Here is a 25,941-nt window from a genome sequence, read left to right on the forward strand (position 1 = left end):
GTGGATGGCTACTCTCAAGAATTTTGGACCATAACCAGACTTCTCTATTGGTTAAAAAAAAAGTGGTGGGGAGACTTATATTACATTTTTCTGGTAGGCTGCATTGAAATATTTTCTGCAGCATGAGATGGAAACTATACATTTTTGTATCACTATAGGAAGTAATACGGAAAAAAAGATGAGGATGACTCCCCAATAAATGCTATTGTCTAAACTCTCAGGAAAGGCAAACTCTCAAGTTGCCCAAAGTTCACATGGCTTCCGTGTCTAGAAAGCTTTCCACATTAATCCAACCAAACTAGACTCCTGAGGACTCAGAGGAGGTGTTTGACTGATTGATTTTTGTAAACTTTGGCCTGTTTTGTTCATCTCTGTTTACTGAATCCATCTGCTGCATAATCTCTGTCCAGCTGAAACTCTTATAATGACACTTTAATAGTTTGTACCAAAGGAATGGCCTCTCATATCAAGTTCTCTAACTGTAATCTCTCCACTGGTCTTTAAATGTGTTTATGTACTTTCCACTTGAAATACCACTGCTGTCTCCTAAGGGGTTCAAACAAAATGATGACTGAATGACTGAAATGGATCAAGGCAACAGATGTGGAATTTCCACCATGTGCTGGCTAGGTGCTCAGAGTATAGTAATGGTAAAAAATTCCTGCCTCTATGGAGATTACATTCTGGTGGAGGAAATGAAAGGAGTTAAGGTTTGAACTTGATCCACTTGGGAAGACTGAGGGCAAAACTGGATCAGGATGCTGGGAGATCAGGAGTTTGTGTTTTGATCATGTTTTGCTGCAAAGTCTCACTCATCCAAGTGATGATACTGAATGGGGATGTGGGCTTAGGGGAATTGGCTTTTTTTTTTTTTAATATCACGGAACTGGTGAGAATGGATATTAAACTGCAGTGGGTTGCTAGTGATAATGTTGATTTTTATACTTTTCTTGCAAGGAACTTGGTTTTGAAGAGTGGTAATTGGAGGAGATGCAGAATTTGGGACTCTCCCCCCACCAATGTGACACACAGTTGGCCATATTTTCTACTTTAGAAAGAGGGGTTATTGGTGGAACAAAGTCTGAAAGAGGAGGGAGAAGACAAGATTACCCTTGGGCAGGTGGTGTTTCTCTTCCTGAAACCCAGAAAGGAGGTGGTCAGGAAAGATCCAGATAAAGAGACATTAGTAGGTGTGGAATAAAAAAAGTAACTTTTATCCTAAGGAGAATAGGATAACAAAAAGAGAAAGCTCCAGGCTAGGGATTAATTTAGAGTTGACTTTGATGCCAAACAGGATTTGATGTTGGCCAGATTATCTCCTTTCCCTGGACCTTCGTTTCCCTTGAGGTATCACTGTACTAAAAGACAAAAAGGTCTCAAAGGCTTATGTTAGTTGAAACATGTCATAACTCTAAGGCTACTCACAGTTTTTCAGGGAAGTTAAGAGTGCACTTGTGGCAAAAGGAAATAAAAGAAGTGTTGTTTATGACTCCACTGTGAGATTTGATGGGATATGGGATTAGGATGAGCAGGTGTGATTGAAGCAGGGAAAGATAGATGTTCTGGAGGCCCAGTTTGATGTGTTCGTAGCTTTATTCAGGTGCTGGTGATGGGGTGATTTGTTTGCTGTGGGATGACCCAGCAAGCCCATTACTCTCCTTGGTGGATACAGGAGCCACCAGAATTTCCTAGGAGAAATTTTACAAGTAAAGGCTAATTTTACTTTTGCTGTTGATGGCATTTCCCAGCTATATTAATTACTATTCTGATAGAAATGCTGCAGAAATATACTCTGTGCTCCCCAAAGTGCAGAATTTCTGAATGTTCTTGGTCACTGAGCAGACCTTGTAGATCTGAACCCAGAGCTTGTTGTGGGTTGTGGTTGTCTTAGGTGGGACATGTCTCTCTCCACGTTGCTGTAGTCTTCCCCTTGGCTGACAAATGTATATTCTTTGTTTGAAGATGAAATGAAGAACATATTCACTTTCAAGATGTTAGTCAAATAGGAGCATCTTTTGGCCTCAGAGTCTTCGGTGAAAATCCTGACTCCACCAGTGGGAGAGGGTATTGGCATCATCTAAATCATTTTTTTGGATTCCAGGAGTTTCAGAACTAACTACACAGGATCAGAACTGGGTAAAGATCTGGTTTTGGATATTTAGGATAAGAGAAATAGGTAAGGCATATCAGGCACCGATTAATTCTTAAAATCATTTCAAAGACAGTTGACATGATTAAGAGTGAGGTGGAAGCCTGGTGTCCAGCCTGGAGTAAAAGGGACCATATTTCCCAAAAGAACGGGATAAATGGGAAGAGTAAACTATTAAAAATTCACTGTAGATTAAGGTGCTTCCCCTTTATGCTAAGAAGGCAGATGCTGAGATTCTTTTAGGGAATTTGCTTTGCAGGAGAGGAGCTGCCTTTGTTTGCTTTTCTGATGACTTGGATTTCTACAGCTGCTTGTAGTTCTTGAACTTCCTCAAAAAAATACAGGCTGATAGAATTGTGATGAAATCAGCATCCCAGCACTACATTTCCTAAGGACACTGTTAATTCCAATGGTATTTAGCGTAATTCCAGCAGCTGGCTTGGATTTTATATTTGGATATGTGACAAGGCATGTGGTGTATATGCATGTGTGTGTGTGTGTGTGTATATATGTATGTAGATCTGGTGTTATAATTAGTGTAGGCAAACCATTACAACAGATTGATGGGTATTTGGTTTGGGGGATAAATTAATTTCCCCAAGTGTTTCATTTTCTTTGTACTTTTAAAATCTACAGTATCATTCGGATGACTAATAGGAACATTATTCTTTGAAAAACCATAGCTTATTATACACATTTTCCATCAGCAAGTAATATGACTTTGTTAGGAGTTTGGGTATGATTTTGGTATCTGAATGCTACTGTTCTTTATGCCTCTCTCCAGGGTCTGATGAGGGGATCTGATCATCTAAAGACTAGCAGTCAAAGGGAAAAACAGAATATGGCTTTAATAATCCCTGAGGATAGACTCAATATCTCTCCATGCAGGGATTTTTTGATTAGGTGTGCGAGCTTGTTGTCCCTCTCCACCAGACCCAAAATGGTCACACTTCTGCATGCTGAACCCAGGTAGCCACCATGCTTTCAGGGACATCAGGTTAAGCAAGAAGAGAAGACTTTGGTGTGCTTACCACATGAATACCCAGAACTGAAAGAGTAAAGGAAGGTGGACAGGGCCCTGTCCTGCAAGGCAGGGAAAGGCACTGCCTGCCTTCCTGGTACCTGTGGCTAGAGAGCTGTGTGGATGGCAGATGTCTGAGAAAGCGGTGTTTCCAGGAGTGGTCGGGAATGGGAGAGGAGGAAGCAGGTGGGAGACTTGGGGTCAGCGTTCCCTACTGGGGCTGCAGAAGTGGGAGAGAGGGTGTGGGCCGGGGCTGTGTTCCTTTTGCTCTACTGTGACTCTATCCACTAGCATAACATGTTCCAGGTGATGTCCTGGTCAGTGGACAACCATATTAGGCATTCCTTTTTAGGGGTAGGAACAGTGACGACTGTCAGAGAGGTGCAAGTCGAGGCTAATGGATGTGACCTCTTGATGTCCAATCCCCTTCATAAGAAATATGTTTGTCACAGATACCCACATATAAAAATAAACCCCGCTAATGTGTCTTAGCACTTTTTTTCTAGGTACTGCCATAATCCTGATTTTATAACTTGTCATCTATCAATAACTTAATATATATTGGAATAAAATACCAGCAATAGCTAACATTTATTGAGAGCTGTGCTGCAGTCCGTAGGGACACAAAGTCAGACACGAATTAGCAACTAGACAACAACTACGTATCAGGCGCGCGCACACACACACACACACAAACACTCATTTGTTCTCCAGAATAGCACTGTCATTCTTATTCCCATATTTACAGATGTGAAAATGGAGGCTTACAACCAGCAAATGGTGGAACAAGGACACAGATGTAGGTGGTCAGGTTCTAAAACGCACAAATGATTCTGTCTCTCAAAGAAGTGGGTAAGAAGCGCTAAAGAAGACACTGGCCCAGAAATTGGGAGACCAAAGTGCAGCCCAGAGCCTGTCTTGGCTCTACCACAAACCTGTTGTGTGATTGACAGCATGCTAATGAATACAACTCTAATGGCAGAAAGTGAAGAGAAATTAAAGAAACTCTTGATGAGGGTGAAAGAAGAGAGTAAAAAAGCTGGCTTGAAATTCAGCATTCAAAAAACTAAGATCATGGCATCTGCTCATGGCAAATAGAAGGGACAAAAATGGAAGGAATGACAGATTTTATTTTCTTGGGCACCAAAGTCACTGTGGATGGTGACTGCAGCCATGAAATTAAAAGACGCTTGCTCCTTAGAAGAAAAGCTATGGCCAACCTAGACAGCATATTAAAAAGCAGAGACATCATTTTGCCTACAAAGATCTGTATAGTCCATGCTATGGTTTTTCCAGTAGTCATGTATGGATGTGAGAGTTGGACTATAAAAAGGCTGAGTGCCGAAGAATTGATGTTTTTGAACTGTGGTGCTGTAGAAGACTCTTGAGAGTCCCTTGGACTGCAAAAAGATCAATCCAATCAACTCTAAAGGAAATCAGTCCTGAATATCCATTGGAAGGACTGATGCTGAAGCTGAAGCTCCAATACTTTGGCCATCTGATGGGAAGAGCTGACTCATTAGAAAAGATCCTGATGCTGGGAAAGATTGAAGGCAAAATGGAAAGAGGGCAGCAGAGGATGAGATGGTTAGATAGCATCACCAACTCAGTGGACATGAATCTGAGCAAACTCTACGAGATAGTGAACGACAGGGAAGTCTGATATGCTGCAGTTCATGCAGTAGCAAAGAGTTGGACATAACTTAGTGACTGAACAACAACGATAATGAATTCCTTACTCTGAACCTCAGTTTCCTGACCTGTAAAGTGAGGATCTGTTTTCTGTTCAAGGTTTTTGGGTCCATAACTCACTGCATTAGCTTTCTGGGGACACTATAATAAATAACCACCAACTTGGTGGCTTGAAACAGCAGACATTTATTCTCTCCCTGTTGTGGAATCCAGAGATCTGAAGTCAAAATGTCTGAAGAGTTGGTTCCTTCTGGAGGCTTTGAGGGAGAATACATTCCATGTCTTTCTCCTAGCTTCTGGTGACTGCCAGCAACCCTGGCATTCCTTGACTTGTAGACATATCAATTCAATCTCTGCTTGTCTTCATGTCATCTCTGTGTGTCTCTGGGTCTCAAATCTCCCTCTGCCTTTCTCTTAAGAGGATACTTGTCATGGTACTTGAGTCTCCCCTAAATCAAGGAAGACTTCATCTTGAAATCTTTAATTATATTTGCAAAGACTCTTTTTCCAAATAAGGTCCATTCACAGATTCAGGGGGTTCGGTCTTAGACATATCTTCAATCTAATGCTCTCCCCACTATCTCCCCAGCTATCTCAGCTGCTTAGGACTTAGACTTATCTTATTTGAGACCACTGCTCAATCAGGTACACTTACCCTCCAGCTTTCTTTCTTTTTTTTTTTTTGCTGCTGTTATAAGACAGTGACAACAGATATTGGAAAAGAAAGGATTAAAGTTAAGTAGTGACTAAAACCTTCTAGGCAGTTTGGTGCAGTGGGTAAGATCATAGAATCTGGAGTCCAGAGCCCTGGTATCAGTCATTGGCTCTGCTACTGTGTCCTTTGAACTGGATAAAGTCACTGAATGCCTCTCTCTGGGCCTCAGTTTTCTACTTTGTAAAATGGAGCTAATAATAGTCACATTTGTGCTTAATTGTGTCTGACTTGTTGCGACCCCATGGACTGTAGTCCACCGGGCTCCTGTGTCCAGGGAACTCTCCAGGAAAGAATACTGAATGGGTTTCAGTTTCCTACGCCATGGGATATTTCCGATCCAGAGATTGAACCTGCGTCACTTGCGTCTCCTGCATTGGCAGGCAGATTCTTGACCACTGTGCCACCTGGGAAGCCTTAAATGAATGAGTGTGTAAAGTGCTTAGAACATTGTTACGCTCTTTAGAACTATAAATTTCCTAATAGTGTTAGCTGCTATTATTGTTGCTATTCCTCTTATTACTTCCATTTAGAAGTTCATGCCTATGATTTTGATAGAGAAATGAATTTTGTGAGAGATTCATTTAAAATATGGCAAGGAACAGCCCACAAGTATGCTATTTTTCCACCAAATTTTAAATTAGGATGTCCAAATGTGTCTGAAATGTGAGGCTGATACTTTCCAGAGTGCTGAAACAATTTTTGGCTTAATCTTTTTAGACATCAAATAAGCTGAAAGCAGAGTGAAGCTGTGCTCACGTTGGAAGAGGCGGGCAAGCAGATGGAAGGTGGCTGAGGGAGCATTTTGATGTGCTCATGGAGGAGGCGTTAATATTTCAACATCGTTTTCATTATTTACAGATAATTTTTATGAGAGATTTTCGGAGATGCTCAGTTTTTTCCCTTTCCTCTGAGTAGTACATAGTTGTTACAAATCAATCTGTTAATAGGAAGCTGAAGAATTTAGCTGTTTGGGGACTGATGGCAGTTTGAGTTTTATAACTAAGATGTTTCATTATCAGGATGCCGATTTTTTTCTGTGATAATTCGTTACCCTTCAAAATTCACCCAACAGCCTGGGTTCAGCAGGAATTATGGCTGACCAATTAGAAATACACCAGCTAATTTATGTATTAGAAATACACCAGCTAATTTATTTGTATTAATATTATATTTCTAATCTATCTCAGGCAAGGAGAGGATAGAGGTGAATAGAAGAGTCCATAAACTCTTCCAAGGTGGCTTCATGGTGGAGTATATACCTTCAAATAACCCATTATGACATGGTATATGATTTTTGCTATAATTGAGATACTTGAAATAATTAAGTACAGGCTTCTGGATTTAGATATAACTGCATTTAAAACTTGCCTCTAAAAACAAAACCAGATACTTTGTCTCTGAGTTTCCATTGTCACATCTGTGAACTGGAGTTATTTTACTATTTTCCCCACAATGAGGTTTAATGAGATAATATACATGGAGCACTTAGCATGATGCCTGGCATACAATATATTCAGTAAATGTTAGTCATTTTTACTATAGACGTGAAGTTCCATGAGAAGAGCTATTAAACTTTGTTAATTTATTTGTATGGCTTGATATTTATGTATCACATTATGTGATATATTTATTGAATGTATGCTTTATTACTTATCTTTAAATCTATCACCAAAGTTCATTTTCTAAATTTATATTCTCTATCACATGGACCTAAATTAAAATCAGTTTGCTTTCTATATATCCTGACATTTGACATTTTGGATACAGCTTTGCATAGTTTTTTTTAGAACACCGTCACTGTATAATTACCTGCGTGGATACATGGGAAAGTATACTCAGTCCACCATAAGGAACAGAGTTTCACTCAGGCCAACTCCAGTAATGAGGCTCTGTTTTATGAAAATGAGAATTGACTCATCAAAATAGCTAATTGCACAGACCTTTGGAATCTCAGGTATGCCCATTACAGTTTTATGATTTGGGGAATGTAACTCAGCTTATTGGATATTCTTCAACTATAAAAATTGGGATAATGATTTCAGCACTTGCTAGGGAGGACTATGTGAGATGAAAATGGAAAAAGCCCTTAATGCAAAGCATTTAATTAAAGCATTCAAATGGTATTAAGATGGCTGAAATCTTCCAGAAATCTGATAGTAAGAACCGAGGTATAGCTGGGGCTTGGTGACACTAGGGGCTGGGGAGTAGGAGTTTTCAGTCTTTCTTTACTCAAGAGTTCTGTTATTAACGTAGCCACAATTACTTCTCTCCCTGTCCACTTTTCTCCCTATATTCAACTGGTTTATTCATTTCATGTTGTTCAGTGGCTAAGTCGTGTCTGACTCTTTTGCTACCCCATGGATTGTAGCCCGCCAGGCTCCTCTGTCCATGTTTTCCCCAGGCAATAATATGATACTTCTGGTTAAATTCCTGAGAGAATCTTCATCTAATGATCACCTCGCTTTCCCCAGCAGAGTTTTTCTACAAGGTGCTGGTCATAGGTTGCTGGGCAGGAAACCAGAGTATGCTCTGGGGTCACGTGCCAACCTCTGGACCAATGAGCTCAAGGGGGTGGGGCTTCGCTTCAGAGCCCGGCGTCTCACAGCTCCTGCTCTCCTCAGAAGCTTAGCCAAGAATCCTGAGGAGGCACTGTGAACACGCTAGTAAGTATTTTGGTAACTGACTAGGTGAAAACATGGATGACGAAGTTTCTGAATCTGGAGGTGTGTTTTGGGCCCGGCTGGACTCCTGGATTTTATCTCCTTACTGTTTGTGGCCTTCCTTCAGGAACAGCCACACCATCCTTTACTGTTCCGGCTTCGGGGCGTTGTGTGCACTGCCACTGCCAGTGTTTCGTCCCCGCACCTCACCCCATGCCTCCTGGTTGAATAGTTGGCTTCGGGTCTTTTTAGTTTCAGCCCCAGAGACTTCGCCCTGACGCTGTCTGAGGGTGCCTACAGGCTCCTGCCTCGCCACCCTACTTGGTTCCTTCCCTGCACTTACCACAGTTTCTGTTTGCGTATTCCTCTGTATTCTATCTGATAATTGATAAGTATCTACTACTCCTGTAGTCATGGACTCTCCACGTTAAAACAGAGACTGTTGAAGACATTTGTTTTGAAAGAATGAACATAAGCTAAGGTGTCTACCTCGCAAATTGAATTAATGTTGCTCCCCTGGCATTGTGACCCTTACAAAGCAAGTTATATGTTTGGGAAACAGGGTTAGTCCCCAGGGAACCTTTGTAGTCTCTCATTGTGCCTACTTCCCCTTCTTATGGAGAAGGCAATGGCACCCCACTCCAGTACTCTTGCCTGGAAAATCCCATGGGCGGAGGAGCCTGGTAGGCTGTAGTCCATGGGGTCGCTAAGAGTCAGACACGACTGAGCGACTTCACTTTGACTTTTCACTTTCATACATTGGAGAAGGAAATGGTAACCCACTCCAGTGTTTTTGCCTGGAGAATCCCAGGGACGGAGGAGCCTGGTGTGCTGCCATCTATGGGGTCGCACAGAGTCAGACACAACTGAAGCGACTTAGCAGTAGCAGCCCGTTCTTAACCCAGATTGCTTGGGTTCAAATTCTGATTGATTCTTGAATGATCTTCTGTGAGTCCTTGGGCAAGCAACTTAGCGCCTGTGCTTCAGTTTCTCATCCATAAAATAGTGATAGTAGTCACACCTACTTCAGAGGATTTTGTGAGGGTTAAATTAATGAAGCCCTATAAAATGCTGATAGCAGAGCCTGGCATAGATTAAGGCAGCCAAACATATTAGCAGTTGTTATTATGAAGTGCTGGGGAGCGACTGGGATTGTGGTGAGTCGAGGTCTGCCCTCTGAGGGAATCTGTGGCCTTCCAAGGCTAGTGAGTGAGGTGAGGCAGACATTATTCCTTTACCTGCATAAAATTGGTTAGTTATAAACTATGTGATGTTCTGAAGGATGTTCAGGATGCTATGAACAGTATAAATGCAGGAACCTTATTTCATTTTGCACTGGGGCCTGGTCAGAAGGTCTTCCCTATGAGCTACAGTGTGAAGACAGAGAATAGGATTTAACAAGGCCAAGGGTGAGGGGATAGCTGGTAGTTGAGGAGTAGTGTATGCAGAGGTTCCAAGGTAAAGGGCCCCAAGATGGGAGTGCAGAGAGTTTGGAAGATGATTATTGATAAGTGGTGTCTGTGAGATGTGGGTACCATTCTCATTTTATAGAGATGAAAAATGAGGCTTAGGGGATATCTACACACAGTCGTATTCCAGGGTGATGCCTGGACCTGGTCACAGGTATTGTAATTCAATTGGGATATGGCCTGGACACTGAGATTTAAAAAAGTTGCCCATGTGCAACCAGGGAAGGAGCTACTGCTCTTGGCTTGTTAGAAATGCAGACTCTTAAACACATACCCAGACCTAATGGATCAGAACCTGCATTTTAACAAGATCCCTAGGTGATGTGTAATGCACAATGAAATGTGAGAAACTCTGGTTTGTGCATAGACTCAGCCACTGTTTATCAAAAGAATGGATATCTAAGTTCTGTGTCCAGATATGTTGGTTCAGAAATCCATTGTGGGACCCAGAAATCAGCATTCCTAAGAAGGAATGTAGTTCAGAAGCAAAATCTGAGACCAGATTTAAGAACATGCTCTCAGGAATGTCAGAATGGGAATTAGGATAGGAGAAGGATGTAGAATTGGATTTAAATCTGATAATGTTTCTGGCCTGTTGAAGTCTGGAGTCCCCCTCCTGTGAATCCATCTGCAGAATTCTAATACTTTTTGATCTTCTAAGCTTTAAATAAAACTTGGAAAAAGGACAGTGTTCACACTAAGAATACTAATAGTCTATTAAATTTGGGGTTTGGAGAAAGTTGTTGAGAATAGCAAGATTAGTGGTCTGAGTTCCTCTGGAATAGTTTTTATCGACTCCTGAGACCAATTGTTTTATGTGGCTCACAATAATAAAAAGACACTTATCCTGTCTGTCTTAATTTTCCAGATGGCCTCCAGGAAAATTTCCAAGCAGAAATCACATTTATTCAGTTCAGGACCCCACTGGGAAGATGATATAGTTATAGAAAAAGCCAAATTCTCATTGACTTTGAACGTAGTGTTTTTCTGAATTATTGTCTCTCTAGGATTTAAAAATTTGTTTACTTTTTTCGTTTCATGACTCTGCTGAATCTCTGTGATTTCGATTTAATTTCATTGTCCCCTTGATCTATGTAACAAATGAAATTAAGTGGTAATTTGATAATGGCTTTTTTGAAAAATACATGTTCTTTAAAAATGCTTTTAATGTGGGTTTGGTTAGATCTTTCTCCTCCTCCTTTCCTATAAACCCAATGATATTGTGCTGGTTGGGGGAAGTTTTGAATATGCCTTATGTGATTATACTCTCCTAGCTATGGGGTGTGAGCCAGATTAGCCACATAATTTTTCCGGCTTATTACAAAATGAAAATGCAAGGCCTTTGTTCAAAAATCATTGGACAACAGACATTCAACCAAGCACAGGGCTCTTCTAAGCCTGGGGCCTTATGACGCTCCACAGGTCACAGCCATGAGCCACCTTGTATGTGAAGTCCTGGGTTGCACAATGAGGAGTCACATTCACCCAGGAGGTGAGACCATCTCTACCTTAGCTCCTTTTTTTCATCTCTTTGGGGCAGTAGACCCTTTCTTGTCTGGCTCCTCACACAACTGGGGGAAGGGGTACAGTGTCCAGAAACCCACATTCTTTTGGTGAGATGGATACAGTCTCATATACTATAATGAACAAACCTATATACTATGGTTGAAGGTTTAAATGGATACCTGTTTTCTGATATGAAATTGGTAAATGTATATTAAGAGTCTTAAAAATACTCTTATCCTCTGACCAGTAGTTTCTCTTTTAAGAATTAAAAAAAAATATATTGTAGTTGATTTACAACATTGTGCTAATTTCTGCTGTACAGCAAAGTGGCTCACTTAAACACATACATACATTCTTTTTTATATTCTTTTCCATTATGTTTTATTCTAGGATATGGAATATAGTTCTCTGTGGTATACAGTATGACCTTGTTTCCTCATCTAAGAATTATATGAGCACAAAGTAAAACAAATATTCATTGTAATGTTCTGCTGCTGCTGCTGCTGCTAAGTCGCTTCAGTCGTGTCCGACTCTGTGCGACCCCATAGAGGGCAGCCCACCAGGCTCCCCCGTCCCTGGGATTCTCCAGGCAAGAACACTGGAGTGGGTTGCCATTTCCTTCTCCAATGCATGAAAGTGAAAAGTGAAAGTGAAGTCGCTCAGTCGTGTCCGACTCTTAGCGACCCCATGGACTGCAGCCTACCAGGCTCCTCTGACTGGAGTGGGGTGCCATCGCCTTCACTGTGTGTAATGTTCTATTTTAAGTAATAAAACATAGGCACTAACCTCAATATCCAGTACTAGAGAATATGCATATTATTGTATTGTTAAATACCATCCAGATATTTAAAAACAAGACTATTTAATCATGTGGGAATCACTGTATCATATATCATGAAGAAACAATCACTGATACTCCCCTTCAGTTAAACCTGATAATAGACAGGCTTAGATACTGTGTCGATATTGATATTGCTGACAGCCAGTGCCCTAATCTGGGTCCATCCATTTTTTTTTTTTTCCCTCATCATCACTTGTGCCCACCCCTTGTGCTCTGGCCTTTTCCATCTAATTTGCCACCATGCATATTTTACTTTGGCTAAAGTGGATCCACTTGTATTTGTACCTCTTTTGCTATGCTCCTTTGCTTGGTTGGCTAGGATTAATTCCAGATCTTCTCCCCACCCACATGTTGAAATCCAATCCATCTTTCAAACCAGTACAAATGGTGTTCCTTCTAAGTTTTTCCTTCCTTTCTAATGATCCCAGCCAGAAACCGAGTTTGAATATTTTATAGCTTGTTGATTGTAGTTCTTATATAGGCTGCTCTGTATATTGCTTTCTAGCATAATTCTTTGTGTTTAAGTCTTCTCTTTTCCACTGGATTATTAAACCCTCAAGGAGGATATCTTATCTTGCATTTCTTTGAATCACTCAGGTTGCCTCCTTTGTAAGAGTCATGGAATATATGTATTTTTTGGTGCATGTGTTCAGTTAATATGCATGATAGAAGCAACACAAAAAGGAACTTTCTCAGGATGAGACAGAGAAGATAAAACAAGATGACAAAGGTATAAGAGGGACTGTAAAAATTAAAATCTCCAAAATTGATTTAGTGGAAGTATAAAAATTATTTTAACTCACTTGCAAAATAAGAGGCCATCTCATAGGTGTTGACATATGTCTAATATTTTTCTTTATCAAGTCCATCATTCATCATTTATGTCAAATATGTTTGTAAAAACAAAAAGGAAGAGAATGTTTGAAGACTTGAATCACTGAGTCATTGGATGTAATTAATGTGATATTCTGTGAGTGGACCACCTTTGTGCATTGGGGAATTGATCCCATCACAGGCACAGGTTAAGTGTTGATCCATAAAATACTTTGTTTCAACGTAAATGAATGTATTTATTTCAATGAAAAGGCAGTCATTTTGGTTGACCTAATTTTGGGATTGGATTTAAATGAGAGTGTGTCATGCTTTTGTCATAAAGTATTGGTAGAGGGACAAGACATAGGAAAAATTAGAGGGTCTTCAATCTTAAAGACAATATAAATCTAATCTTGCAATTTTCTTTTTTTTTTTTTGCTAGAAAAATTCTAATGGTTTCTGAAACAATACATTTTAGAATTAGAAAGTGATTTCAAGTATCAGTACAGTTAGGTAAATCAATAGCTGGGTCAGAACCATACTCAAGAGTCTGAGTGGATTTATACAGGCAGGAGGAAGAAGACGCTGTGGGACTTGTGGTCACTCTTCTGAATTTTCTCCTGTTTAACATTTTCAAGAAGACATAGGCATACTCATCAAGTTTTCAGACAAAGTAGGATGAAAGAATTAGGATGCATTAAGAGCTTGGTAGATGAAATCAAATGGCAGAAGCCAACAAGGTTAAATTTAATACAGATAATTGTACATTTCAGAATATTTGTTCAAAGAGTCACCCAGAAAAGTCTGTGGTACTTGAGACTTCACTGTAGTTCCATGAAGAAGGCCCAAAGAACCTGCTGACCACAATTTTATTATGTGCCTCTGGTGTAATCTGGCTGATGGGAAAGTACTAAGTGACAAAACTAATGCACACTGAGGCTATATTAAAAGGAAAGTGAAAAGTGAAAGTGTTGCTGCTGCCAAATTGCTTCAGTCGTGTCCGACTCTGTGCGACCCCATGGACTGCAGCCTACCAGGCTTCTCCAGGCAAGAACACTGGAGTGGGTTGCCATTTCCTTCTCCAGTGAAAGTGTTAGTCACATCCAACTCTTTGTGACCCCACAAATTGTAGCTTGCCAGGCTCCTCTGTCCATGGTATTCTCCAGGCAAGAATCCTGGAGTGGATAGCCATTCCCTTCTCCAGGGGATCTTCCCAACCCAGAGATCAAACCTGTGTCTCCCACGTTGAAGGCAGATTCTTTACCATCTGAGCCACCAGGGAAGCTGATGTAGAGTTCAAAGAAGGTCTCAATTTCAGACCTCTTTCCTGAAGCATGGCTTCCCCTTCTGTTCTTTATAAATGGGAAGGTGATAGAGGGAAGTGAAGAGCTGGATCAGTGAAGTTATGGAAATTAGATCACATGATGAAAAGCTGATGGCATTTAGTCTGGAGAAGTATGCAGACTTGGGGAATGAGTGCCCATTTGATCACTGGCCTTTGATGTTTGAGTCTCCTGGTTCAATGCTTCTCAGTCTTCAGAGTGCACATAAATTACCTGGAGATCTTGTTAAAATGAAGATCCTGATTTAGTAGATCTGGGGTGGGATGCGAGATTCTATATTTCTAACAAGCTGCTAGGCAATGCCACTGCTGCTGATCCATGGACCACAGTTTGAGCGGCAGGGTTCGAGAAGCTCTGTCCAAGCGACACTCTGAGATGATGAGAATGTTCTGTATCTATGTTGTCCAGTATGGTAGCCACCTGCCATATGTGGCTATTGAACACTTGAAATGTAGCTAGTGTAACTGAGGAACTGAATTTTTAATTTTATTTAACTGCATGTAATTTAAATTTATATGTGACTACTGGCTCCTGTGTTGAATAGTAGTTCTGGAAGGTATAAGTAAAACTAATGGTTGGAACCTAAAGATATTTAGACTTCATTTTACTTACCTGAGTTTTGGGACAATTTTAGCTGTGTAGTGCTGAGAAGACTGCCTAGAGAATTAGCATTCAAGTTGACCATCTGTAAAAAATGTTGAAGGGACTTTCCTATTGGGTGGGGAGGTGGGGAGCAATATCCAGAGGTAGCAGCATGTAATTGGAATAGAGTTAATCCACTAAGCACAGCGGTTCTCAGCAAGGGGGCAGTTTTGTTCTCTAGAGGACATGTGGCAATCCCTGGAGACATTTTTGGTTTTCAGAAAAACCAAAGGGAATGCTGCTGGTGTATGGTGGGTACAGGCCAGAGACGCTGCCAACATCCTGCAAGGCTCAGGGCAGTCCCCTATAGCAAAGATGTATCCAGCCCCAAATGTCAGTAGTGCTGAGGTGGAGAGCTTCTGTAAATCAGTAGGAACAAGAGTAACAGTGAAGTAGAAGAATTAGTGGAAAACAAAGACAGGCAGTTCCCAGGACAGGAAAAAGGAATTCATGGATAGATATTTAACCTTGTGTCTGTATGTGTGTTCAGTTGTTCAGTCATGTCTGACTCTGCAGCCCTTTGGACTGTAGCCTGCCAACCTCCTCTGTTAATGACATTTTTCAGGCAAGAATACTGGAGTGGGTTGGCATTTCCTTCTCCAGGGGATCTTCCCAACCCAGGGCTCAAACCTGAGTCTCCTGCATTGAATTCTTTACCACTGAGCCATTGAGAAACCCAGATATTTAACCTTACTTCTAATAAATTTGTGCAGATTAAAATAATGAGATTATTTTCAGCTATTACGTTGCCAAAGTTTAAAAGGAAAACTAACATACAGTAGTGGGCAGAGTGGTGAAATGGACCCTATTGTTATTACCAGGAGTCTAAATTGCCCCAGATCTCCTGGAGTGTGCTTTTTGTTATAATCAATATTTTTTCATGTGTATACCCTTTGCCACCAGCTATTCTACTTCTAAGAATTTATCCTGGAGAAAAAATAAAGCAGACTCACATAGGTGTGTATATCTGCACATTCATTCTAACATTTTTATTATGGCAAACATTAGAAAGAATCTAAATACCCAGTTTATAGGTTTGACTAAATAAATTATGGTATATTTCTGCCTTGAATATTCTGCCCTTTGCATACTCAGGTGGGCCTTGATGAATGGAAGGATGTTGATGATAGAAATAAATATTGATCAGGTTGTTGTTGTTCAGTTGCTAAGTCGTGTCTGACTCTGTGACCCCATGGACCGCAGCATGCCAGGCTTCACTGTCTCCTGAAGTTTGCTCAGATTCATGCCCATTGAGTCAGTGATGCTATCTAACCATCTTATCCTCTGCTGCCCTCTTCTCCTTTTGGTGTCCATCTTTTGCAGCATCAGTCTTTTCCAGTGAATTGGCTCCAAGGGACACTGAAGAGTCGTCTCCAGCACCATAATTTGAAAGCATCAATTCTTCAGCCCTCAGCCTTCTTTATGGTCCAACTCTCACGTCTGTACATGACTACTGGGAAAACCATAGCTTTGGCTATATGGACCTTTGTTGGCAAACTGATGACTCTGCTTTTTAATATAGTGTCTAAGTTTGTCATAGCTTTCCTTCCAAGAAACAAACGTCTTTTAATTTCATGGCTTCAGTCACTGTTTACAGAGATTTTGGAGCCCAAGAAGATAAAATCTGTCACTGTTTCCACTTTTCCCCCTTCCGTTTGCCATGAAGTGATTGGACTGGAAGCCATGATCAGGCTACAGAAATAATAATTTATATTGAAAAAGATTTATACCTATGACCATATGTTACCATGTGGGGGTAATGGGTGAATATTGGGACTAGTTGTTAAAGGGTTTAAATTCAAGTGAATTAGTCCTTGACTCTATTTTACAAAATCTGTGAATTCAGTCTCAGTTTCTTCGTTTGTAAAGCAGGGGTAACTCCTGAGCTATCTACTGGCAAAATGCCTAGGCTGAACTATGCTTTGTTTGCTAAAAGGTACTGTGTGTTTTAATACTTCCAGGTTGGCACTGGCCTAATTTAAAATTACTGGGCTTTTGTGATAGGTTCAAACAGAGCTAGAAGAGTTCACAAGCTGTCTCCCCAGGTGTTGTTTAGATTGTGCAACCTTGGGACTTGCCTGCTTCCCTCTTAGCATTGCTAGAGGGAGAAAACAAACTAAAAGAGGATGCAGGAGAAGGGCGGTTTTCCCCTGACAAGATTTTGGCCTAATAAGGCTGATAAAAATTACTTCAGTATGGCTGTTGCAGTTTCTCACTAGCAACTTAAAAAATGTTTGTAGCATAGATTTCTTAGTTTCTGTTAAAATCGGACTAAATTATCCTTCTCTTTTGATGTTTTATTGATGTTCCTATTATATATCAGACAAAAAACAGGACCAAAGAATAATGACCATAGTGAAAACAGGTGTTAGCAAAATCATTTATTAGGGTTCTGTTTATACTTTGTTGGTAGAAAATAGTAATTGTTTTTTTAGGAGAGAGGTCCTGATAATTGCTGGCCTGTAGGAAAATTAAGTGTATTTGAAATAACTTGAGTAGTATTTTTCCTCAATTTAATTCATGACAAGTAAGTCAAACCTTTCCTTCTGAAAAATACAAAAGACAAAGGGTTTTATCTGAATTAATACATTAGTCACAGTGGGATCTGAAATAATGGGCTTGTTTGAATTATTTTTTCTGGTAGAATATTATCATATTTCAGATATTCACAACTATACTACTCAGGTTTTATTTTAGGTTGTTGGCATATACTAATTCTTTGGCATGTGCTAAAATTTTTTTTTAAATAAAATGGAGAATTTCAAACATGCAGAAATATAAACAGAAAATAGTGTAGTGATTCCCTGTGTACTCATTACCTTCTCCCAATTCATCAGCCTGTGGCTACACCTGCCCCATCCATACCTCACCCACATCCTCCTCAATTATTTTAGGGCAGAGCCCAGACATCCTAGCAGTTCATCCATAAATATTCTAGTCTCTATCTCTAAAAGATAAGGATTAAACAGTTTTAAAATAAAAAAATTTAAAAGTTTTAAATATATCACATGCACTGAAAACTTACCAATTTTTTTTAATATCACCAAATAGTGTTAAAATTTCCAATTGTCTTATCGGTGCCCATAAGGGCTTCCCAGGTAGCTCAGGTGGTAAAGAATCTACCTGCCGTGCAGGAGATCCGGTTCAGTCTCTGGGTTGGGAAGATCCACTGGAGAAGGGAATGGTGACCCACTCCATTATTGTTTCCTGGAGAATCCAACAGGCAGAAGAGCCTGGTGGGCTACAGTCTGTGGGGTCTCAAGAGAGTTGGACTTAAGTGTCCAACTTAAGTGTCATAGTTTTTTTTAATAGTAATTTAGATCAAGATTTAAATAAGGACCACATGTTGTGACTGGTTGATGCCTTAGAGTCTTATTTACTTTTTTTTTCATTTATTAAAGAGCCCAGGTTGTTTGTCCTGTACAGTTTCCCGCAGACTGGTTTTTGTTGCTTGCATCCCTGCAGAGTTTAAAGTGTTGCTCTGTTCTTCATGTTTCTTAGAAATTGGTTGAATCTAGAGACTGGATAACAATCAGGGTCTCACCCTCTTCGCTTCCCTCCGCCCATCCCCAGTGTGCTAAATTTTGTTCAAATAAGTTTTCAGGTAGTTTTCTTTTAATAAAATTATGTACATCGCCTAGCATGAAAAGTGTTCTTAGAGCTGTCATTCTTCATTTCTTTGTTATAAAGTGTGTTGTGTGCCTGTAAAATTCTGTGATATGAAAATTTCTGCAGAGGTGTTGGTTTGTAGTCAGGAGGGGAGGATATGAAGAGGTCTTGATTTGTTAGGTTTTAATTTTTTAAGCCATGAATATAATGAAATGTAATAAAATTATATTTACTGGCATAATTGAGATTTCCATCTTGGATCCTCATCTCCAGACATTATCACTACTGCGAAATGACTGAAGACTGTGCCCATCCTTGTGTCCTTCCCTGCATGTATAACAAACCAGGACTCTGGTAAGATTTGCCTACTTTCAGTCTCTGAAAGTCTGTGTTGATTTAAGACTAATTTTGTTTTGAATTGGAGCACAGGGGCTCTAATAGCTTTTGGACTGAAACATTTACTGTAACCTCTATGAAATGGTTAGTTTGTTACTCAAGTATCTATAACTTAGGAAAATTCGGTTAATTTAAGCATGTGGCATGAATAGCATGCCTTGAGCCAACAGTCTTATGGACTCTGTGGGAGAGGGAGAGGGTGGGAAGATTTGGGAGAATGACATTGAAACATGTAAAATATCATGTAAGAAACGAGTTGCCAGTCCAGGTTCAATGCACGATACTGGATGCTTGGGGCTAGTGCACTAGACGACCCAGAGGGATGGTATGGGGAGGGAGGAGGGAGGAGGGTTCAGGATGGGGAACACATGTATACCTGTGGCGGATTCATTTTGATATTTGGCAAAACTAATACAATTATGTAAAGTTTTAAAATAAAATAAAATTTAAAAAAACCAAAAAAACAACCTAATCTTTGGTGAGAGATATTTTCTTTGTGGATTATTGATGTGCTATGTTGGAGAAGGCAATGGCACCCAACTCCAGTACTCTTGCCTGGAAAATCTCATGGACGGAGGAGCCTGGTGGGCTGCAGTCCATGGGGTCGCTAAGAGTCGGATACGACTGAGCGACTTCACTTTCACTTTTCTGCTTTGGAGAAGGAAATGGCAACCCATTCCAGTGTTCTTGCCTGGAGAATCCCAGGGATGGGGGAGCTTGGTGGGCTGCCGTCTATGGGGTCGCACAGAGATGGACATGACTGAAGCGACTTAGCAGCAGCAGCATGTTGAGTCTACCTCACATACTAACTGAGTGTTCACTTGATAGGGCCATATTGTACATGGAAAAAACTGTGGGAGAGAAAGTCAAGAGATTTAAAGTCTACACCTAGCTGTACTGTAGAGTTGCTGGGATTAGCAAATAAAAATACAGGCTATCCAGTTAAGTTTGAATTTCAGATAACTACATGTAATACAATTTTACTGAAAAAGAATTTGTTTACCTGAAATTCAAATTTTATCATGTGTCATATATTTTAACTGGCAGACCTCTTTTGCTGGGAGGTAGTTACGTGAATGTGATCAAGCTACTTCACCTCTTTGTGTCTCTATCCTTGCTGTAAAATGAGAGAATTGGAATAGAATCTCTGAAGTTTCTCAAGTTCCTCTTATAACACTTTGTCCAAGGATACTGTCTGTAGGTGTATGAAGGCAGATGCATAAGGATGTTCTTTGCTGCTTTGTTTGCCTTACAAAAGATTAGAAGAAACCTGTGGTAGAGAATGTATTATGTCCAACTCACTGTTTTGTCTCGTATTGTAAAGTAAAACAATTCTTAATTTATGAAGGGCACATGGCTGCCTGGGTAAAGACTACATTTTTTTTAGCTTTCTTTGTAACAAAGTAGGATCATGTCACAAAGTTATAAGTAGCATGCACAGCTTCTAGGAATTGTACTTACAAGGAGGACATGTTTTTCTCCTATCTTTTTTTCCCCTTCTTTTTCTCCTTGTTGACTGCAGTATGGCCATTGTAGTTGGAGCCACCATCTTTGACCATGAGGTGAACTTTGATGAGCCCATGTCTGGCAGAATAAGAGGGCAGAGACATAGGTGTCTGACATTGCAGAATACCAGGGCAGCCCTAAAGTGCCTACTTTCACATCTTTTTGTAGTAAAGAAAGACAATTTTATTTTGTGTAAGATACTATTACCTTGAGTACAGCTAGACCTTATTCTAAATAATATACAAACTAAATATGTCAGGGAGAGACTGGCTAAATTATAGTACTGCAGCTATATAGTACAACATTGGGAAGCCTTTAACAAGATTAATATGGTTTTATTAATTAGATATGTATGTACTAATATGAAACATTTGCCTAATTATGTAAGTGAAAAAAGCAAGCTATAGAACAGAACTTATGCTAAGATTTGTTTAAAGAAAAGGGGCTGTAGGAATTCATGTATATACATAGACTGTCCCTGAAATAAGAGACACAACATTGATTACAGTCATTGCCAGATGAGAATCCAGGGTGAGAGGAAGGCATTTTGATCTTTTGTACTCTCTGAATTTTAAAACAAAAACCACTAAAAAGACTTTGAAAATAAAAATTGTTTTTTAAAAGTTCTGATATGCTTGCTGAAGCTCTCTAGAACGCTGTGTATATGCATTGTCCTTTATATTGTGGAGGACCTAGAGATAAATTGAATTGAGTCCTTTGTCTTCTGGAAGCTTGTGCTTCAACCAGAGGGTAAAGATATAAGAATTGATTGATTGCTATTCGGTGGTTGTAAGTAGAAAGTGGTTAAGTTTGAGAGTAGAGAGAGGGAGGGCTGTGGGAACTTTTTTTTTAAAGGGGGAGGGGGCGGCTTTTTACAATGAAAGATAGGAAGTTCCCACTTTCTCTAGTTACTGGAGACAGTTGCATTTCTGCCTCCATCAAAGTTGGTCTCTCCCTTTCCCTCCCCTTCCCCACCCGCCAGTTCTTCAGTGTGCCAAGCAAAGAAAAGGGGGATTTAAAAAATCTTTTTCCTTTCTCTGCTTGAGAAATATGCAGTTCAAATTTGAATTGTAAAAAATTCAAATTTGAAAGAAATACTTAACACAGAAGATGGAAATCCCATCACTGTAAGATAATGCTCATTAAATTTATTTTCCTTCATATTTTTCCTATGTGTGTATTATAAATGAATATTATATTCTAGCTTACTTTTTCTGTTTAACAATACCTCTTGAACTCCTTTCCATGTGAGTACATGTCAAACCACCTCATTCTTTTTAGCAGCTGTCAAATATTCTATTGAGTGGACAGACTATTTGGCCAGTCTTTTACCCTTGGACATCTGGTTTGTTTCTAATTTTTCAGTATTACAATTTTCCAGTTAAGCAAGTGTTTCTGAAGAATGAACTACTAAGAGAGAATGTCTAGGTAAAATAATATAAATATGTAAAATTTTAATAGCTGTTGCCAAATTGCCTTCCAAATGATTGTGCAAATTTCTCCTCCTACCAGCAGTGAGCATGAATTCCTCTTTAACCACAAAGTTTTAAATCCTCAGGTTTTTATCAGAATTATAAACAGAAAATTAAATCTTACTTTACTTTGCTTTTCTCTAATTCCTTATAGATGTCATAGTTTAGTACCCATTTGGAGGCCCTTTTTGGAGAACTGTCCATTTATGTGAAAGGAGAGATTCTAATTCTTCTTCAATCTCTCATTCAAAATACAGAGGTCTCTAATTGTATAATTTCTTAAGCCACAAAACAACCCAAGTTCTTCTTTTGGCAATTTAAGACTGAATCCAAAGACAACTTAAGAAACTTTAAGTTTGAAATAAAGTACTTTAGTATTATAGCTTAGAGTCTGAAAATTTTAAAATAACAACTTTAATGAGATGTAATTCATTTACCATATAATGAATTACCATATAATTCACCCATTTGAAGTGTGTGTACACTTAGTGACTTTTAGTGTATTCGAATAGTGGAGCAAGCATTACCACAATAAATGTTAATTCATCACCCCAAAAAGAAACTCTGGTTGATGGCTCACTAAACTTTGTGCTGTGTTGCTTTTGTGGTCTTCACTGAGTTTTATAATAGTGGTAGGTGATGGTTTGCTGATTCTGGATTCAATCAGCCAGCTCCTGTTCGATTTGGGGAAATAATTAAAGGAGAGAGGTTCTTAGATAAAGTGAAAGTGAAAGTCGCTCAGTGGTGTCTGACTGTTTGCGACCCCCATGGACTAATACAGTCCATGGAATTCTCCAGGCCAGAATACTGGAGTGGGTAGCCTTTCCCTTCTCCAGGGTATCTTCCCAACCCAGGGATCGAACCCAGGTCTCCTGCATTGCAGGCGGATTCTTTACCAGCTGGGCCACAAGGGAAGCCCAAGAATACTGGAGTGGGTAACCTATCCCTTCTCCTTCTCCCTGATATATCAGGGAAGCCCTTAGTTAGAGAACTTTCTAGTTATCTGATTCAGTTCATTCATTCATTTATTCCATAAATTTATAAAGCTTCCATTATGTGCTGGAAATGGTCTTAACTATTTGGGAAACAGGGGTGAAAAAGACTTAATTCTTGGTTCCAAAAACTAGTAGTCTGGTGTGATAGATTTTAGCTGTAATGTGAAGGATGATTGGGGAAGGGTGTAAGCGTAGGACATTCCAGGCAAATGGAATAATGGCAGTGAAGACCTGTGGGAGGAAGTGCTGAGTGAAAGGAACCGAAGGAATTTTGGACAAGAAAGAGATGAAGGTAGGGCAGTTTCAGGTTATGGAGCTTAGTGGTTGCCATGTTAGGTGGGACTTCCTAGCCCATGGCAGCTTGTTTGACTTTACTTGCCAGAGCGAGTGACCAGTGAGGAGAATGGAGAAGAAGGTTAGAAACATGAAACCCTTGTTCACTGACATTCTTTGATCATAATCATCATGGTCTTTATCAGAAGCCATTTTCTGTTGAAATTCATATAAAAGTATTGTGTTCAAATGACACTTTAAAAATGCATGTTCAGGGCCTTTCCCTCCTGCTTCACCGTTCCTCCCCTCCCCCCCAGAAAGCTAGTTAATTCTTCCCTATCCTATTCTGAGAGTTTGTTGTGAAAGAGGACTTTATGTCACAGTTAATTCTAGTATAATGGTCAAGAAGGAGGGTAGATAGAAGTTAATGAGCACAATTATCTTTGGGCAAAGTGCATCTCACTAAGAGAGATGCATGTGAATCATCTTCATCTCTCTAGAGGAGCAGTAATTTTTGAGTCACTATGCAGATGCCTACGACTTCCTTTTTAAACTGACCTACAATAAGCTCCAACAGGATAGATAGAGGATGCTTTTATTAGCAGTCAGTATCATGGTGAAATAATCATTCCTTGAAGTTAACTTGGTTCAGGATAGAGAAACAAAGATACAGGTGGGATTTTCCTCGTCCATGGGGTCACTAGGAGTCAAACATGACTGAGCGACTTCACTTTCACTTTCACGCATTGGAGAAGGAAATGGCAACCCATTCCAGTGTTCTTGCCTGGAGAATCCCAGGGATGGGGGAACCTGGTGGGCTGCCGTCTATAGGGTCGCACAGGGTCGGACACGACTGAAGCGACTTACAGCAGCAGCAGCAGCAGGGTCCAGGAAACATTGTAAAGGAGATAAAACCATTGTGATGGTGTTAAATGTTATTGGACATTTCTGTGTACACATATACACACCTTTGCTTGGATGAATCCACTTGTAGCTTGATAATTTTGATATTTGAAAAACATTTCTTTAAAATAGTTTGTCTTTTTGAAGTCCCCATCATCTTTATCTAGCAGAGGATAGCATCTTTGCTATTATTTTCACTACAGGATTCTAATATCTTTGTTTGAATACTTTGCACAGCATGCCATCTGCTATATATGCTTTGTCTGTGGTAGGTTCACGGCAAGTGTTTGTTTCAACTTAAAATTGAATAACAGCCATGAAATGGAATAATTAATCTTCCATAAGATATGATTTGAATATTATGATGCCCAGGGTACAGAGAAGGTTATTTTTTAACAGTTTTTTTATGAAAGCTGTTTCTGAAAGGCCTGTTTTAATTTGACAAATAAACAAAGTATCTGGTTACAGGTACATTCTTCTTCCTCCTGGAGAGATGTTCTCCACAGTCTCCTTAGTAACCCATTCCTGTGCATGGTTGCTTTATCAATACTGTCTCCCTTATATGAAAACTTAATTTCTACCTTTACAATAGTAGCTCATTTTCTTTGATTTGTTTCTAAGTTATAACAGAAAATACAGGGTCATTATTCAGCTCTTAGAATTTACCTACTGATTTGAATTGATAACACTCACCTTAAACAGAAGACATGGCGTGATATTTACAATCAGGGACGCAGCCTTTCCCTGTCCTCCACTTTCTATTCCTTTAATCTTTATCTTTATCAGTTTTGTTATTATTAAAATGAAAATGATGGAAATACCTCTAGTTAATGTAAAGGTCTTCTTTCAGTCAATGATTGATAAACTCTAGAGTTCTAGACAAAAGTTTATCCCAGACATTATTTGATTTTTGTCCTCTCACTGGTGAAGGAGGGTGTGGTCAATGATGCCCACTGACATCTGTGAGCAGGCAGTTTAGATGCAGTATCACTGGGGTCTCAATCCAGAGTAGAGGGGAACTCAGTCTTATTGACTGAGGCATTATTCTCCATTGAAAAGGGCAACTTTTCAATGGAGAATAAATTGCAGTGTTGGTATTTGGGAGCCTAATTGAGCATTTACTTTTGTAATGTCTTCTAGGTATGAGATTGAAAAGTGTTCAAGGTATGTTGAGGTCTCAGTGCTTCACTTAGGTTCTCATTTTAATCCCTACAACATCCTTTGAGACGAGTGCAACAGCCAGTATTCCCATGTAATTGATGGGATCAATCTGACATAGTATGAGTCACATTTAGAAGTTGAAGCAGGTGCTCTAAGTCAGTGCTTTTTCTTCATGGCACTTTGTTCAAAGCTCTATTAGACTGTCAGAGTCCAACCTTAAATAGTAGTCTTCTCCAACATGGGAGGGGTCTTTATAAGTAGTATTTGTTGTTGTTCAGTCTCTAAGTCATATCTGACTCTTGTGACCCCATGGACTGCAGCACGCCAGGCTTCCTTGTTCTTCACTGTTTCTCAGAGTTGCTCAGATTCACGTCCATTGAGTCAGTGATGCTATCTAACCATCTCATCCTCTGCCACCCTCTTCTCCTTTTGCCTTCAATCTTTCCCATCTTCAGGGTCTTTTCCAGTGAGTTGACTCTTCACATCAAGTGGCCAAAGTATTGGAGCTTCAGCTTCAGCATCAGTCCTTCTAATGTATATTTAGGGTTGATTTCCTTTAGGATTGACTGGTTTGATTTCCTTGCAGTCCAAGAGACTCTCAAGAGTTATCTCCAACACCACAGTTTGAAAACATCAATTCTTCGATGCTCAGCCTTCTTTATGGTCCAAATCTCACTCTGTATATTACTGCTGGAAAAACCACTGCTTTGATATATGGACCTTTGTCAGCAAAATTATGTCTCTGCTTTTTAATATACTGACTAGGTTTGTCATA

General features: G+C 39.8%; 1 protein-coding gene across 7 annotated transcripts in view; it reads left to right on the forward strand.

Annotated features, from left to right (window-relative positions):
* The window catches only part of ERC2 (ELKS/RAB6-interacting/CAST family member 2), a 993,433-nt gene that overhangs the window by 60,915 nt on the left and 906,577 nt on the right, over positions 1–25,941 (forward strand). The window contains exon 1 of one of the 7 annotated variants that reach the window (XM_086367449.1): positions 8,143–8,240. The exons of the other annotated variants lie outside the window; for them this stretch is intronic. The gene's annotated coding sequence lies outside the window, so the exon portion shown is untranslated. Of the gene's footprint in view, positions 1–8,142; positions 8,241–25,941 lie in introns of those variants that run through there. 7 annotated transcript variants of the gene reach the window in all.

Source organism: Bos grunniens, chromosome 22 (assembly GCF_055505025.1).
Source record: "Bos grunniens cultivar Pamir isolate PY7600 chromosome 22, Bosgru_T2T1.0, whole genome shotgun sequence".
Taxonomy (NCBI): domain Eukaryota; kingdom Metazoa; phylum Chordata; class Mammalia; order Artiodactyla; family Bovidae; genus Bos; species Bos grunniens.